Raw genomic sequence first — 16,632 nt, forward strand, 5'->3', positions numbered from 1 at the left:
TATTCTCATTGCTGAAGTTTGCTTATCTTTAGTATATTTATTTCTATTGTGCTGTTTTAGAATTTTGATTTATGAGCTAATTATAGTGGGATTTAAATTATATGTGTGTGTGTATTCTTTTCCTACCTCAGTCTCACCTCTTACTACCTAGCAATTTTATGTTTGCTTATACTGAGCCTCTGGTCCTCCAATCCAGACTGTACAGTCATTTTGGTGACATAGAGGCTATCACTGCAGGACTATCACAAGCAGACGGCTTGGTTCACTTCCTGGTAACCAGGAAACGTACATAAATATATAGCCTTGCCTGTGCTTTGCAACAGTTTTCTTAACTTCCTTCTATGAGCAGTGAAGCCTCAAGTGAGTCTGGTTTTGAGCAGTAAGGCTGGCTCAGGTTCTACCTTCTGAGTAGAGCACTTGCGGGCATTAATGTGGAGTTCTGAACCCACCCCAGACTCCGTGGCTTGGCCTACCTCCCAGGTTATATAAAGCTCTATATTTCCTTTGTATGTAAAATGAAGTTAATAATATCTACCGTTAGAGTCATGAAAGTCAGTGAAATATATAAAGCACCACACACAGAGTCTGACAGGTAGTAGGCCCTCTATAAAGGTTTGCTGATATTTGGAGAAATTATCTAGAGGATTCTTCACTCCTGACTGAAAAGAGCAAGAACATAGGAGATAAGATTAGCTGGCTTTTTTGGTGACAAGATGCCCCAGCACAGTGGAATACAGATATCGGACTATCCTCATATAAATGGAGACATCAACAAAAGTAGAATCTTCAGCACATAAAGTAAAAGGAAGAAATCAAAACCAACTTTCTCTGTTGCTCAAGATACTCAGACATCAGATTGGTACCCCAAACAACCAAACAAATAAAAACACTTGCTCATTGAGTATAGAGTACAAACCAAGAGAAGATCTCTTTGCTGGAATGAATATATAACATTTAAGTAGCTCTCACCAGTGTCTTCTGGTGACCGCTTTAGACACTGCAGTGTGGCACAGAGCTGTTGTGGAAATAGCTTTATGGGCACAGACAATCATAGAAACACAGTGATAACTGGCTAACACAGGACAGGACTTCCATGGCCATCCCATATAAAGGGGTAGACTTTGTTCATGGAAGTGATAAATCTCAATTTTTGCAAAATTTCATTTAGATTCTTGTTCTTCCTTTTACTCCACTTAAATTATTTCTCTTTAGCTCCTACACTAAACCTTGGCTGTGGCTGTGTCTTTGGCCTTGATTGTCTTATACTTCCCTTTCTTCTATCAAAGAACTTTATATCCTTAAAATCCAGCTCAAGATCATTTCCTTGGGGAACTCTTTCTTGTTGATACTATGCATGAAGAACCATCCTCCTCTGAGCTACTGGACAGGAGGGGTCTGTCAGTATTATCCTACCTGCAGAGGCTGATAACCTTCAAGTTCAAGGTTATGCTTCAAGGACCCTCTCCTGCAGTGGTCCTCTTAGGGGTCTAGGACAGGTCCTAGCAATGTATTCACATGTCATATTTTTCTAAAACATGTAAATATAAAAATTTCAACTGCAATCATGTAAAAGATCACCATCCCTCTCCACTCTGACATCCCCTCTCTCCTGGGTGGCATTGGATGGGCAGTGAACACCACTGAGCTTTGGCGGAAGAGTTGGGAACATATTTAGTTCGGGTTCAGTGGGACATGTTTATGTGGCTTATGGTATATTGCTAGTCATGCCAGTGAAGCAATAGTTTCTAGAAACACTCCTCCTAACATACTGCCTTGCTTAGTGTGCTAGCTGGAGGTTCTGCTGTGACATGAACATGCCCTGAGGTGCCTGGCAGTGGTAGCCAATAAAATTGCATATGTGGGGTCAGAAGCTAGTCTGTGGAAATGTTTTTTCTGTCACTGGATATATAAAATTTCAAGTAAAGGAATCACTTCACTTTGTTGACTAGCCAAGTGGAAATTTTCTTCTGTTAGAAATTTGGCCAATAATGTAACATACATAATTATAAATGGAAGATAACTTTTTTCCTTTTTGATGGGAATTGTATAAATTTACCAGAATATATTAGAATTCCTGTGTTCATGGTACACAAACCTGTTGCAATCCTACAAACGGAAAATACACCTTCATATGAAGCCATGTTTATATAATCCAACTACCAACGACTAACACAATTTTTGTTGAATCATTCAAAATGAAAGACTGAATTATCTTTCTGTTCTCTTTTTATAAAATTATTTTATAAAATCTTTCCATAAAGAGGTGGCCAAAAATAGACAGCCAGAAAATGTAAGGAAAAAATATAGAGGTATTAGGCTGTCATTAGGTAAAACTGGTATGTCATATTTCTGAGTTTTGTGATATTTACAGTATTTGTCCGTTCTTTTAAAATTTGTAATTTGTTAATATTTCCTTTTTATTCTAACAAATTATTCACTCTCATATCTAATTTGGTACTCTTGTTTTATAAAGGGATCCACAAAATGGAATATGCTATATAGTCTCATGACATCTGGCTTGGCCTCTGCTTGTCTAGTGGTCCAAGCCCCCTGTGTAGTGAGTTCTTGGGCAACAGTGGTGATTCTTAGCACTGTTTGTAAAGCCAGTGCTTCCACTCGGTGCTGTGCACAGCTCAGAGTTCCACCAACACTTGCATAACTAATGTGCAAGGGGGCCCTCCTCATCTTCCTCAGTGCTTGACACTGCTCTTAGAGCCGAACAGAGCAATTCTGAAGGGTTTCTCTAGTTTCCAAGATTTTTACCTTTTATTTTTAATTTTAAACAGTGCTAGTTAATCTTGTCCTATGCTTATGTCAACATGGAATGGTTCATTAAATAAGATTAGAATATGCTCAAATCTTGAATTTATCTATACATAGTGTAAATTGATACCACTCCTCCCTCCCAGAATGAATCTTAGAGAACTATATAGATAAAGAATAATTTTCCGTAGTCTTTATCATTGTAACTGTGGAAGAAGGTTAAATTTAACTATTCAATATGTTAGACTTACTTTGAAAAATTTATTATGCTAAGGGAATGATTTCATTAACTTCCCATCACTGTGAATCTTTTGCTCAATGTCTCTCTAAAATGGCTATCACAGAGTAGTTATGATATGGTGTTTGAGGGAGCTTTGTCTAAAGCAAGACATTTTTCTATAGATAAAATTCTATTGAGCAAGAGATTTCCTTGCAAGAGTGTAGCAGATATTAAGAAAAAAAAATATCTCTTTAGTCTACCATTTGGGACATAATGTCCTCTGGATTTAGTTCATAATCATTGAAAACACATTGTTGGCAAAAGCTAGGTGCTCAGAAAGACATTAATTTCCACAATGTTCCACATGCAATTGTGTTGCATTTTATATTTCATTATTCTGCTATTCTTTAGGGGTCTTGTTATAAAAAGTGTAGTTTGTGTTGGGAAAATATGTCTGAGGTTTTCTAGCCTAATATGCAAACAATGCCAGATATCCTAATTGCTTCTGGGAGATCCAAATGCCTTATCTTGCAAGGTTTTGATCCTAGGCCTGTTGGGCTCCAGGATAAGGGCTGCACTGATGAGGACCTGCCTCGGAAAGGCCTAGGGAAGAGAGCAAGAGAGGGAGCAAAGACATTGCTGCCTTCTCCTTCCCTCCCCTCGGTGGCAAGGGTCAGGGCTCTAGTCCACAGGAGATGCTAAAGAAAAAAAATGATTCATGAGATTTTTAACAAATGGTAAGGCAGACTTTATCCGGGATTATCATGTTAAGTATAGGGATCCCTGCAATGGAGTTTTGCAGAATGGGAGAGAGATTGGGCTTAACTCTGAATACAATAAGGAAAAGAAAATTGATAGTCAAGGATCAGAGTTGAGGTCAGTGGATGGAAAATCACTAAGAGGAAACATTATGGATAAGGTGGGGGGGAATTCTAGAGGAACCAATCATCAGGGTTCTTGCCAAAATTAAGTGATGCAAAGGACAAAGAAGTCCAAAAGATGAGGCTGAGTTGGGAAGAGGATTCAGAGGAGCCTGACAAAAGTTTGGTCAAGGAGACAGTGTCCATCAATGATACACCCAAAATACTGCCATCAGCAATTCTGACAGTTAAAGGGGAAAAGGGCTATTTCAGATTATCGGGAAGTGGTGTTGAAGCTGGGAGAGAACCTTCCCGGTCTTTGGACTAGTCTTGTCCCAGCATATCAAGTGGAAGTCGAAGCTGTCCATGGAGGGCACCGGAGGGGCTGTCTGCAATCCCTTCTACTGTGTGCAGCAGCTCAGCAAAGGTGGAGATACCTGGGGAGGACAGGAGCAGGCAGACCCAAAGCAGCTGTGCTTTATAATGTTCCTGTAGTTTATAAAGTTAAACGTAATGAGTTTCACATTTCTCTTTCTCAGTGGCTCCCAAAGTGAAGATTTAATCTTCTCTACACAGGCGGTGAGTTCTGTTTGGGGATATGGCCATGTGGTGCTGCTGATATCTAGGAAGCCTTTGCGCAGTTCATGTTTAGGAATTTTAATTCCTGGACCAGTAGGAAGACTTTTTTACTTGCTATTTCTCATTTCTTTTAACACACTGTGTACTTTTTGGCTTAGTGGCTTCATACCTCATCTTGGATCCTCTTGGAATTGGGAGATGAAAATATGTTATTTTTGCATTTCCATAGTACACACAGAGAGAGGGGGATAGATCCATCTGTTGCATATATGAACCTTTTCATCTTGATGCTTTGCCTTGTTAGACTGTGATCCTGGGATTCCTTCCTCACCGTGGCCATTTCACAAGAGGGCCCTGTTTCTCATAGCATGTAACTCTTTCTCAGCTTAATTTCCTTTTAGCCAACTGACCTTATTGATGTATTTAATATGCAGAAAGACATATACTAAAAATACTCTTGTCAATAGTTGTTTAATATATATTCAATATTTTATCCTTTTATAGAGTATATTATTTGGATTCTTAAATCATTTGTAAGGCTAAGAAATCACAAGTACAGTGAGAGAGAAGAAATAGCTCCATGACTTTTTGGACTTTTCTCTTTGAAACTGGTAGAGTTGTAAGAACAAATGTTATTTACTCGGGGGCTGGGGGGAAGTCAAGGGCAATATACGTAACCTAAGCATTTGTATCTCCAAAAATATGCTTAAATAAAAATAAATAAATAAAAACAAATAGTCAATATTTAGTAAAACAGAGACTATGCATGGAATTTGCAATGCATATAATTGTGCAATTCTACAGAAGATGTAGTATTTCCTTTGAGACTGATTCTTATCAAGGAGCTGGGATCTGACCGTTGTGAAGCAGTACGTCATTATAAACAGGAGCCTTGTCAATGGTGGGAGACCAGTAATTCCCAGACTATAGATCAGCTGCTAATGTGTGAGCAATTTTCCAAGAATCCTTGGTCATAGAAGAAACTAGAAGCAGATAGAAATAGGGTGGAGAGATTCAGGAAGACGTTCTGGGTTGGCTCCTTCAATTCATATTTCCTCCAATGAAGTATAAATAATCTCACCACTGAAGGTCTCATTTAACTCATGCTCTTTTTTTTTCTCTTAGGAAGTGTGTATAATCATAATTAATATCCCTGTATAGAAACCTAGATGAATGCATTTAAAATGGGTCACTCATTCTGACTTTCTGAATTTAATGCCATTTCCCCTTTAAAAATGAATGTGCACACTAATTTTCTATTTCCTTTCACCATCTGTTACCATAAGCTCATTCAAAATATAGCTATAAATCAGTTACTAAAAATTTACTCTTCTTGTCTCATGGGATGTAATTATCAGTGTGTGTATGTGTATGTTTATGAATTCACATTATCTTTAGTTTCTGTGTGTTTCCTGTAGATAAGCAGCAAAGTAATCTTCTTAGCAGACATTATTATAAGCCCCAAACATAGAGAACAATGACTTTACTCTTCGAAGATAGCCAATAATCTATAACTATCATTGGTCATTTTTGAGCAAATTCTCTGTGACTTAGGTGAATATGGATTCCTTATAAGACTTCAGTTTCTTCTTTTTAGTAGCAGAGATTGGTCATTCTAGAATGGACTTCAAATAGAGTCCAATTCTATACACCTAAATCTGTGTGGTAACTCTACTAAGGAGCTCATCATGCACCTGCTGATTTGGCTTATTAGCACATAAACATCTTGCTATCAATCACTACATTAATGCTTTTGATCATGTATTTATGAAAGAGATCTGGGAAAAACAAAAGTATTTTTTCTACATTCATGCACAGCTGTAACTGGCTCTATGAACAAATTTCAATAACCCCTAAATGTTTTTTATAATCCTCTCCCTTATTTAAGTACTTGAACTTTTGAGTTATTTGCCAGGAATGGTGGATTTTCTACAAGACAAAGGAGCTGAGATTCTGTAGGCCCCTGGGCAGATTTCCCCATGCCAAGGTTCACCAACTCCCATGACCTGTCCCCAAAGCACAAAGTCCCTTATTAATTATACTCCATGATCTGCCCAAAGGCACATGGCCCCTCCTTTAAAAGCCCATGATGTCTGTTATTCGGAGAGAGGGATTTGAGGCAGCTTCTCCCATTCTCTTGCCATTCTCTCACCTTTCTTCCTTGGAAATCCTGGCCTCAAAAATTGTATCTCTGTGTGATGAGTAACTGGGCCTAGGCTAAAACCTCCTTGTGGTTTTGACAACACGGTTAACACAGCACTCCACATGAAACATTTCCCCTCTGCTCACCAAAATGTGTGTGAGGATTTATCCCAGATCTTCAGTGGACACCAAGGGGGTGTCATATAATTTAATTCAGTTCTGACACTGTCTACCTGGAGATAGTGTCAACTTGGAGATAGTGTCAGACCCCAAAGATTGAGGGCTGGGTCCCACATGGCTTTTCCTCACTTCAGATGCCAAATGCAAGTAATAGGTTGTCACCTATAGTTCTGACTGACTATAAATTTAAGCTCCCACTACCTTCTCTTTGGGTTCAATTAATATACGGGGACAGCTCTCAGAACTCAGGCAAACATTTACATATGTTTCCTGGTTTATTCTAAAGGACATGGCAATGGATACAGATAAATGGCCAGAGAAAGAGATGCATGAGGCAAGGTGTGGGCTGGGGAGGACTTCCATGCCCTCTCTGGGCACACCATTGTCCAGGCACTTCCGCAGGTTTGGCTATCTAGGATCCCCTGAACCCTGGATTGTTATGAAGGCTTCATGACATGGGCAAGGTTGTGTAAATCATTGGTCACTGGTGATCAACTCAACCCTCGGCTGGGGATTGGGGCTGAAAGTCCCAATCCTCTAATCCTGCCTTGGTCTTTCTCGCTATGAGCCCATCCTGAGGCTACCTAGGGGCTGCATAGGTCATCTCATTAGCATGCAAAGGATTCTTATGTCCCTCCAGACATCCCAGGGGCTTTAGGAGCTCTGCGCCAGAAAACAGAAAGACCAAATCTCTCTCTCTCTCTCTCTCTCTCTCTCTCTCTCTCTCTCTCTATATATATATATATATATATATATATATATATATACACACACACACACACATACATATATGTATGTTTGTATGTATATATATACACACATATATATGTGTGTGTGTATATTACTATAAATCACGGTATTACAATTTGCAATATGTGGTATAATGCAAAAACAGAAACAAATGAACAGCAATGGAATAAAATTTCCAGCTCTATTTTCAAGGAAAAGAGCTAAATCTTGCTCTTTTGACTAAATGTTATATAAAAGAAACACCAAAGAAATAAACTCTGTAAACTTGTCATAATATCTTGAACCCTAGCCAATAACTTAAAAAACAAAAGAGGGTAGATGATTCATCTGTGTTTCAAAATGATTTATATCACGGCTCCCAATTGCCTTTAGTCTCTTTATCCCTCTGCTACCAGCAACAGTGCTTGTCTACTAAATGGTGGGAACTATATAATTCAGCATGAATAATAACTTTATCTTACATGGTACAGAGAGGGGGATATCACCTCTCATCAATTTGCAACAGAGTTATTTGCTCATTTTCTTTCTGAATTCCGCATGGTAAAGGAATTACTTTTTTCCTCACACCTGCAACTTTCTGCCGTCACCTTAGTTATGCTGTGGTATTAAAATATTTAAGTCACTCTGGTGAATATCCAATTGTGACCTTTCTTTTTATGGAAGATGTATTCTGTTTCCAATTTTGCTTGGTCTGAAGCAGTTTCTAATGCAAATGAGTAAATGTCTTATAAAATGTCACTAATAAATACCCTGTCATTTGACATTAAAGTAAGATGTCACATAAGAACTCACCTTTATGTTTCAACAAAAATGATCAAATGAAAACCTAGATAAAATAACTAATTTCTTTTATTATCTTCTGATATTAAAGTGTGTATGTATATATCTTTGAGCATGGTGATTTATTATTATGAATTAAATTATTGTCTACACTATGTTTTAAGATCAGGGAAGATGGCTATTATACTTAATCTTTGTTTTTCTACATATAGGCAAAAACAGGAAAGGTATATATTAGGGTAAAAAACTAGATATCATAATGTTTATAAATAAATGCTACATCGGAATCCAGAAACCTAAGTGTTAGCTCCATCCTGGCCTTTTGCCATCTGTTTTACCTTGAGCAAATCAACATTTCTAAGTCATTTGTATGTAACCTAGAGCCACTTGTCTATAACCCAGAGATATTAATATTCTATTTTATTTGGTTATCATGTGAGATAATATTCTTGGACTCTATGAAGTACTATACAAATATGAGGTGAAATTATTTTAAAAATTGAGCTAAATTTTTTTGGCCAAGGAATAAACCAATAATTAAATCACAGTTTTTGTCAAAGTATCCTTTTATCAATGGAAAATATATCAATGAAATCTATCATATAGGGTATTTTTATTCTTCATTGCAATTAAAGAATAACAACAATTGATAAGAATTATTTGAGGCATATAAATATTTGCTGACTTTGCAGTAGCTGGTAATAAGTAATACCATAAGCTCCCATCATTGCCTCTTAAGTGCCAGGCTTTGTGCCTGGGGCTTCACACATATTATTTCTGTTTCTAACCAAATCTCTGCAAGCAGCTGCCACCAAGTAATAACAGATGAACTAACAAATCCTTGTAGACAAGCACTTGTTCAGGCCATAGAGTTCATACCAAGCAGGGTCAGACTTTATAACTGGCCAAAAAAGCATTCTTGGTGCGTTAAGCATTTGATAAAATGCTAATCACAGAATGTTGCTGCTAAATTAAAAAAAAAAAAAAAGGCTAAGTTCTAGGACAGTATCACTAACAGACCACCATCCTGAGAGGGAAGAAATTTTTCCTTTTCTCAAATGGTTGGGAGAATGGCTGCTGCCAGCTGTGGAAATGGTATCTTTCCTTCGTGTTTCTTTACCTTTCACTTGACCTTTATCTTCTAAGAATGAATATCATCCAGGCATTTCTCTTTGGAGTTCCTGCCTCCATTTTTAGTTTTAATGGCATTGACCCTATCACAGTTTTAAAGGAGAAGCTCCCATTTCTGAGATAACTACTTACTATGAGTGAAATTGTTTATGTACACTCAGTTCTACATGCCCAGTTCTAAGGCCCACTACCACTAGAAGGGTAGAAGAGGGTTGCATATAATAGCATACTTTCTATCCATGCACATATCAGGAATGATTTCAGGCTCACATAGTGTTATAATTGGAAGGCATCTTGGGCACCATCCAGGACAAATAGTTTCTTCTACTTTTTTTAAATCTGGGAGAAAGAAGCCCAGAGACAGGAAGTGACTTGCCTATGGTCACATAGCCAGTTGATAAAGTTCCAGGGGTACCCAGATCTTTTAACAACTTATCTTTTTCACTTTACTGGTATCTTATTTTTTTTTTTGCTTTAACTGAGTCTTCCAGCATAGGAGCTGCTATTCTCCTTTCCAAAGTGAGTAATAAATTGGTTCCAACCCTCACCTCCCAGTGTGTGTGAATTGGGGGCCTTCCATTAACATCCCTCCCAAAATACAGCATCGTCGACTCCTAGAGGGCTTCCTGTGCTCATGATAAAGATTTCACTGACTAGATCTAAGCTACTATTGTCCCCTCGCAACCACCCACTGTAGTTTAAGTTAGGGTAATTGGCTGTGCCCCTGAAGACTGGGCTTTGGTGAGACTTAAGAAGCATCGAGACAGCAATATGAGTCTGTAGAGAACAGAATGTGATTTACACACAACATAACCTTTCATCAATTCTATTTATCTTTTCATGAATAAAATAGTAAGATTTGAAATACATTAATTTAGCAAGGTATTTTCATTTTCATTACATTTGGTGTTTTAGGTTGGAGTAGATGTGTATGCATGTATTTATATCTCCATACACATTACATATGTCTGTAATATATAGCATGTATATCCATATTAGGTATATATATATACACACACACACACTTTAGTATGTCAAAAATAATAAAAAAGAGACTCCTTGCAAACATAGACTTTAAGACAAATATTCGAAGAAGAAAAAATGTATTTAACTCAGATATCAGTTAACAATCAGAAATTGGTTCAACACTGATACTATCAGTACAGAAAGGCACAGGAGAGATTCATGGAGAAATTGAAGAACACTTTGGACTATCTCAAAGAAACAGCCTTGTTGAACAGGCAAATACAGCTTAATTCAGATAAGAGAAAAAATATATTACCTGGGTCCTTGAATTTTGGCAATAGAATTTGTTTAAATGTACACCTTTTCCATTTTATAAAATGAAGTTGTCACAAAATTTGTTGAGGGATTTGGATTGAAACATTCGATAATTATGTTAGTGCCCTGACCCTGAGCATGTCAGAATAAAAAGGGCCAGAGAAGGCGTTCGTCCGGCCTCCCTCTTTAGATGTGTATCCCTCTGACATACCCAGCGTGTAAAATATATGTAATGATGAAGAATCACCTCCTTCTCTATATTGATAATTTCCTTTATGGTTGTCTAAGTTACTCATTCAACAAACACTGAATGTCACTATGTGCCAGGCATGTTTATACATTGAAACATATACAAAGGGGGAAATAAGATGCTGCCTCGGTCCTGGAGACTATCACAGTCCAGTGAGAGAAATAGCTTATTAGAATATCAGGTAGTGAGCATATGGCAGTAAAATCTGCAAAATTCTAGATAAAATCAGAGGACAGAATGTTGGACCCTGAGGTAGCGTAAGAAGACTGTACTAAAGAGTTGACATTTGAAATTAGTTTTGATTCATCACAAGCATCTCTTAAATTCTCCTATTTTGCCTCCAACATCCTGTATGTCTTTGTCACTTTCTCCCTTTTTCTTCTCCCTATCACACACATGGTAAAATTATGTAGCCCTTTTAAAATTTTTCATAGTTATCATTTCATCTTTCATATTTCTGCATCTGCCTAGCTCCTGTTCTTATCAATAACACTAATAATAAATTTTACCCAAACTATCATATCTAGATGACCTAATGAAGTATGAATTGAGCTAGTGTGCCCCTAAAGGGCATAACAAGGACTATGGTAAGGCTATAGGGCTCAGTAAAAATAAATATCTTCTAATAGAGATATTCAACAATATAATGAGCTGCTATGGAGGCTAGTAAGTTCTCTATCTTCAGAACTATTTAAGTAATACTATACTTGTATGAATGTGGAATCATGTTGTATTTACTGTGGGTTGATGTAGTTACAGAGTGGGTCTATAAGTAAATCTTTACATGCATTTATTTAAGCATCTTAAACTTTTGTTCTTTCTTTGGACATAATTCTACAAGTCATGCCATTGATAATAATGTTGAACATTCAGAACAAAGGACAGTGACTTCCATCCAAGATGACATGCTATTGATTTGCTACTAAATAGCAATAATAATAAAGATTACCTGCAAAGATATTATATAATATGTCCAATTGATCAATCAGTTTAAATTTCAGAATTAAGAAGGAGGAAGACTAATAGTTACTGAGCAACTCACTATTCTATTTCATTTAATTCTCTCAACAGATGTGTATGGTAAATATTTTTATTCATAGATATGTATGATATATATGTGTGTATATAGGTGTATATACATGTAAGTGAGAACACATACATAATATTTTTCCAAGCTGCCAATTATGTGTTCATGAATGATGAAGTGAAGGCTTAAAGTAACTTTCTCAAGGTCACATTATTAGTATTCAGTCCCAGTTATGATTTCAAATCTCATTGCCTTTCTACCCATAGATGAGGAAATAAGCACAGAAACAAACAAAAAATGAAAGGTTACATCTGCATGCCAAAAACAATCACACAATTTGACCAAATTCAAAAAGAAGTGTATTTTTATAAGAAATGGAGGAGAAACATTACTGAGAAAATTAGCTTATTACCAGTTACATTTAGTTGTTTGAGCCGCTTTGCTTTATAACATGTATTTTTGTACATACATTGAAGCTTTATTTTCACAAAATGACCCTGACTCAGTTTAGGTTACCTCCTGAGGTAAAGAATTTATAAACCAGGACCAGAGGAAGTCTGTCTGCTTTTGTCAACCTGTAATCAGCCTGCAGGGGAATTTCTGGAATGGTGGGGCTGTAATGCCTTTGGTGCTACTCAAGGAGTTTCTTGTCCTCAAGACTGTACTTTTCCAAAGGAAAAGAAAAATGATCCAGACTAAACTTTCTGAATTCACACAGAGTAAATGAGGACAGTGATGTTTTGGGATGAATGAAAAATGAGTATGACAGTAAGATAATAAAAAGGGAACTAACTGACTTTAGAGTAAGTCCATCAAAATAATTACACAAAAAAGCTGACAAAACAAACACAGCCTTTGTAAGAGTAAATGCTATTAGAATGCCTAAACAATGTCTTTGAAACAGATGCATAATAGCTGTTAGGAAATTAGGTGAGGGCTTGTGCGTATTTCAAGAACCCTGTATATCATCATATCTAGGCATGTGCACAACTTAGGAATGAAAGGCCCCTAAACGTTCACTTTTGCATTCAATAACAGTGCAAATCTGCCCAAAATGCACCCCATACTTCCTCAATGTGCTCTTCCCTAAAATTTCTCTGCCTGTAGAAAATCCTACCCATCCTTTAAGGCCTCAGACATAGCCTTGTTTGTGGTTGGTAATCAATAATTATTACTGATTTAAATAGAAAGAATTTCGAATCCTGCACATTTCTGGTTCTATTGATGGAGACTAACTTTTTGGATTATCCAATTTTATGAATGATAGCATATTTCTTCTGTTGTAAAAGAACATCTCTTCTAGCCGGGCGCGGTGGCTCATGCCTGTAATCCTAGCTCTCTGGGAGGCTGAGGCGGGCGGATTGCTCAAGGTCAGGAGTTCGAAACCAGCCTGAGCAAGAGCGAGACCCCATCTCTACTATAAAAACAGAAAGAAATTAATTGGCCAACTAATATATATATATAAAAAAAAAAATTAGCCGGGCATGGTGGCGCATGCCTGTAGTCCCAGCTACTCGGGAGGCTGAGGCAGCAGAATCGCTTGAGCCCAGAAGTTTGAGGTTGCTGTGAGCTAGGCTGACGCCATGGCACTCACTCTAGCCTGGGCAACAAAGCGAGACTCTGTCTCAAAAAAAAAAATAAATAAATAAATAAATAAAATTAAAAAAAAAAAAAAAAAAAAGAACATCTCTTCTGTATGTAAAAAATAGCTCCAGAGCCATCTGTTAAAGATATACTGAACATTAACTCCACGGGAAGCAGTGGAAAGAGTATTAGCCTGGCAGTTAGGCAATAAGGATTCTTGTCCCAATTCATCACTGACTCCCTGGGCAACTTTCTGTTAGGCATTTTTCCTTTCTGAGTCACACAAATAGAAGCACAGGAATTTGTGTGTTTCAGCACATTTGGCTTCTTGTCTTTTCAGCTAGACTGTGGTCAACAGGCATTATTAAGCTTCTTTTATGTCCAATAACACCCAGCAGTGCTAGATACCAAGAAGATACTGAGATATTTCATTTTAATTGATTTAAATGAATTGAATTTTATTGTTCCTCATGGTGGAGTAGAAGTAATAATCCTCATTCTACATACTGTACACCTTGTTCTGTGGTGAATCATCGCATGTGAGGCTATTTTAGGGGAAACATCCCATAAGGCATTGTGTAAATAGATTTAGACCAGAGTCATCAGCTCAAGAGAAAAAGATCTGACTTATATAACCTGTGCTAGTCCAGTTTGTTCTGCTATAAAGAAAACACCTGATGCTGGGGAATTTGCAAAGAAAAGAGGTTTATTTGGCTTAAGGTTCTGTAGGCTGTACAAGAAGCAGGACCAGCACCTGCTGCTGGGGAGGGCTCCAGGGAGCTTCCAGTTAAGGCAGAAGGAGAAGGGGAGCAGATATGTCACATGGTGAGAAAAGGAGCAAGACAGAGTGATTTGAGGTGGTGCCAGGTTCTTTTAAACAACCAGCTCTCCCCTTCAGTGAACCAATAAAGCGAGAACTCGCTCATGATCCTGGGGAGGGCACTAAACCATTCTTGAAGGATCTGACCCCATGACCCAAACACCTTCTACCAGGCCCCACATTCAACTCTGGGGAATCAAATTCCAGCATGAGATTTGGAGGAGCCAAACATCCAAACCGTATCATGGCCTAAAAGTGATTCTATGAAACCAAATTGGAATAAATCCCTTTTTTAGGTTGAATAACAGCAACCAGTTCCAGGTTCCAAATGTTGAAACCTAACATCTTGCAACAATTTTCCTATAGTAATATTGAGACCGAGCTTCTCATCTATTTCTCTGCCTTCTTCTGTGTCTATGATCAATGCATAAATATGAAAAATTGATGTCCTTATTTAGAATCAGGACCATGTCATCCTTCTGTGTTCTACCATGTCATCTCAGCGGGGCTCAACATTTTCATCCAGTGTTGCTTGAGCTTCACAAAACCTTAGTGATTCAAGTAAGAGTACTGTTTACCTTTTTTGTAAGACAAACCCAGTAAAATGAACAGATTTACCAATATCAAAAAGCTTCTTAGTATCAGAGCCAATATAAAAATTCAGGTGCTCAATTCTTAGCCCTCGAGACAGTCCATTGGACTTGAAAGGGTACTGGAAGATCTGGTTCATGTGATATAGACCCTCAAGGTCAATCCAAGCCCACCTCTAGTGTACATGTTTGACTTCACGTCAGTGACCTGTGGCTAAAGCTGTTTAATCATGTTCTCGGTTTCCTGAGTTTCTGCTTAATGTGTTGGTTTACTTCCAGAAAAGCACACAAGATAGATGATGAACCATTAAGAAAACACATTGTTACACCTCTAAGAGCAGCTGTTCAACAGGAGGTTACACTGTTGCTCAGCAGGGTCATTGGCATCTGATTACCACTCTAAAGACTTTCAAGGATCATGTGTCTAGGGCCATCCTTCAATCAGAATGTTTGGTATTTTGGATCTTCTAGAAAACTAGGCATATACATTTACATGGGGTTGGGGTATTTAACAAAACTATGTTTAAAATATCTTCCTTAGGAAGGTTCCTGCCATTGTAATCTTTATTCTGACAGCTTATCATTTCGTCTTTCTGTAAAGCCTAAAATTATTATGCTAGTGTCAGCAATAAAATTTCTTCCCTGTCCCTCCCCATAAAATAACAGATGTGAATAAGTAAATATTTTGGATACTTTCACTTCTCTGACTCATATCCAGGCCAAGTATAGCTTTATCCAGATGTTCATGACTTTGATCTAGATTGGATGACAAGTAGCATTTATCAAGCTATTCACTGTCTTCTAACCACCAGTCCTTGCATGCAACCGTGGTATGAATAAAAACTTTAAAAATTAAGTTACTGTTGCCTGTCTTGAAATCTACAAAATTTTTTATTTGCATACATTGATTGTATATTCTGGTTGATATTTGATTTAGATATCTTGCACACCACTGGTTTCCTAGAATTTTAAAATAGATAATTATAGTAGACCTATTCAGAAACATACTTATAAACTCATAGAATGTATGAAATAAAACTATCTTCTTTGTAGCAGCTTGGATATCATCACTTTTGTGATATTCAATATGATAATTTTTTTGAGGTAGGACTATGATTTTTCTTACTCCTTCCTGTTTCTTAGTAGTGTTATGTGCACAAAATGGACTTTGATGTTTTTAATAAATAAATGTATAATAACATGTACATCACTATCCTAGGTTCCTTGTAAGCTAGTATCAATAGAATAGAATGCATTTAATTTGTGGATAATTCAGGATGTAGATGTACTTATGTCCAGTGTTTATAATGTGTTGTGTGCTTCAGTTATTGCCATTTTACTTTAACCAATTACAAAATCTTAAAAAATGTGTTAGAATCTTAAAAATATGTGTTAGAAGCTGAGTGCTAATTGGAATTCTATGTTTTTGGAATGGCACAGAGTAAGATAAAAGTCCTTGCCAACTTTGAAGGTACTCATCATCTATACAGGGCGATATGACAAAGAACAGATCTCAATGCCCTTTGGGGTTTCAGGCCTGGGAGGAGCATTAGGCAAGGGATCTTTCACCTTTTAGGCCTCTATGGCTTTATTCCTGGCACAGGAAAGCCACTTTATCATTAGCTGATAGAGGCAGAAGGTTAAGGAAGAGAGAGAGGTCTGACTTTAAAGATGG

This window comes from Microcebus murinus, chromosome 3 (genome assembly GCF_040939455.1).
Source record: "Microcebus murinus isolate Inina chromosome 3, M.murinus_Inina_mat1.0, whole genome shotgun sequence".
NCBI lineage: Eukaryota > Metazoa > Chordata > Mammalia > Primates > Cheirogaleidae > Microcebus > Microcebus murinus.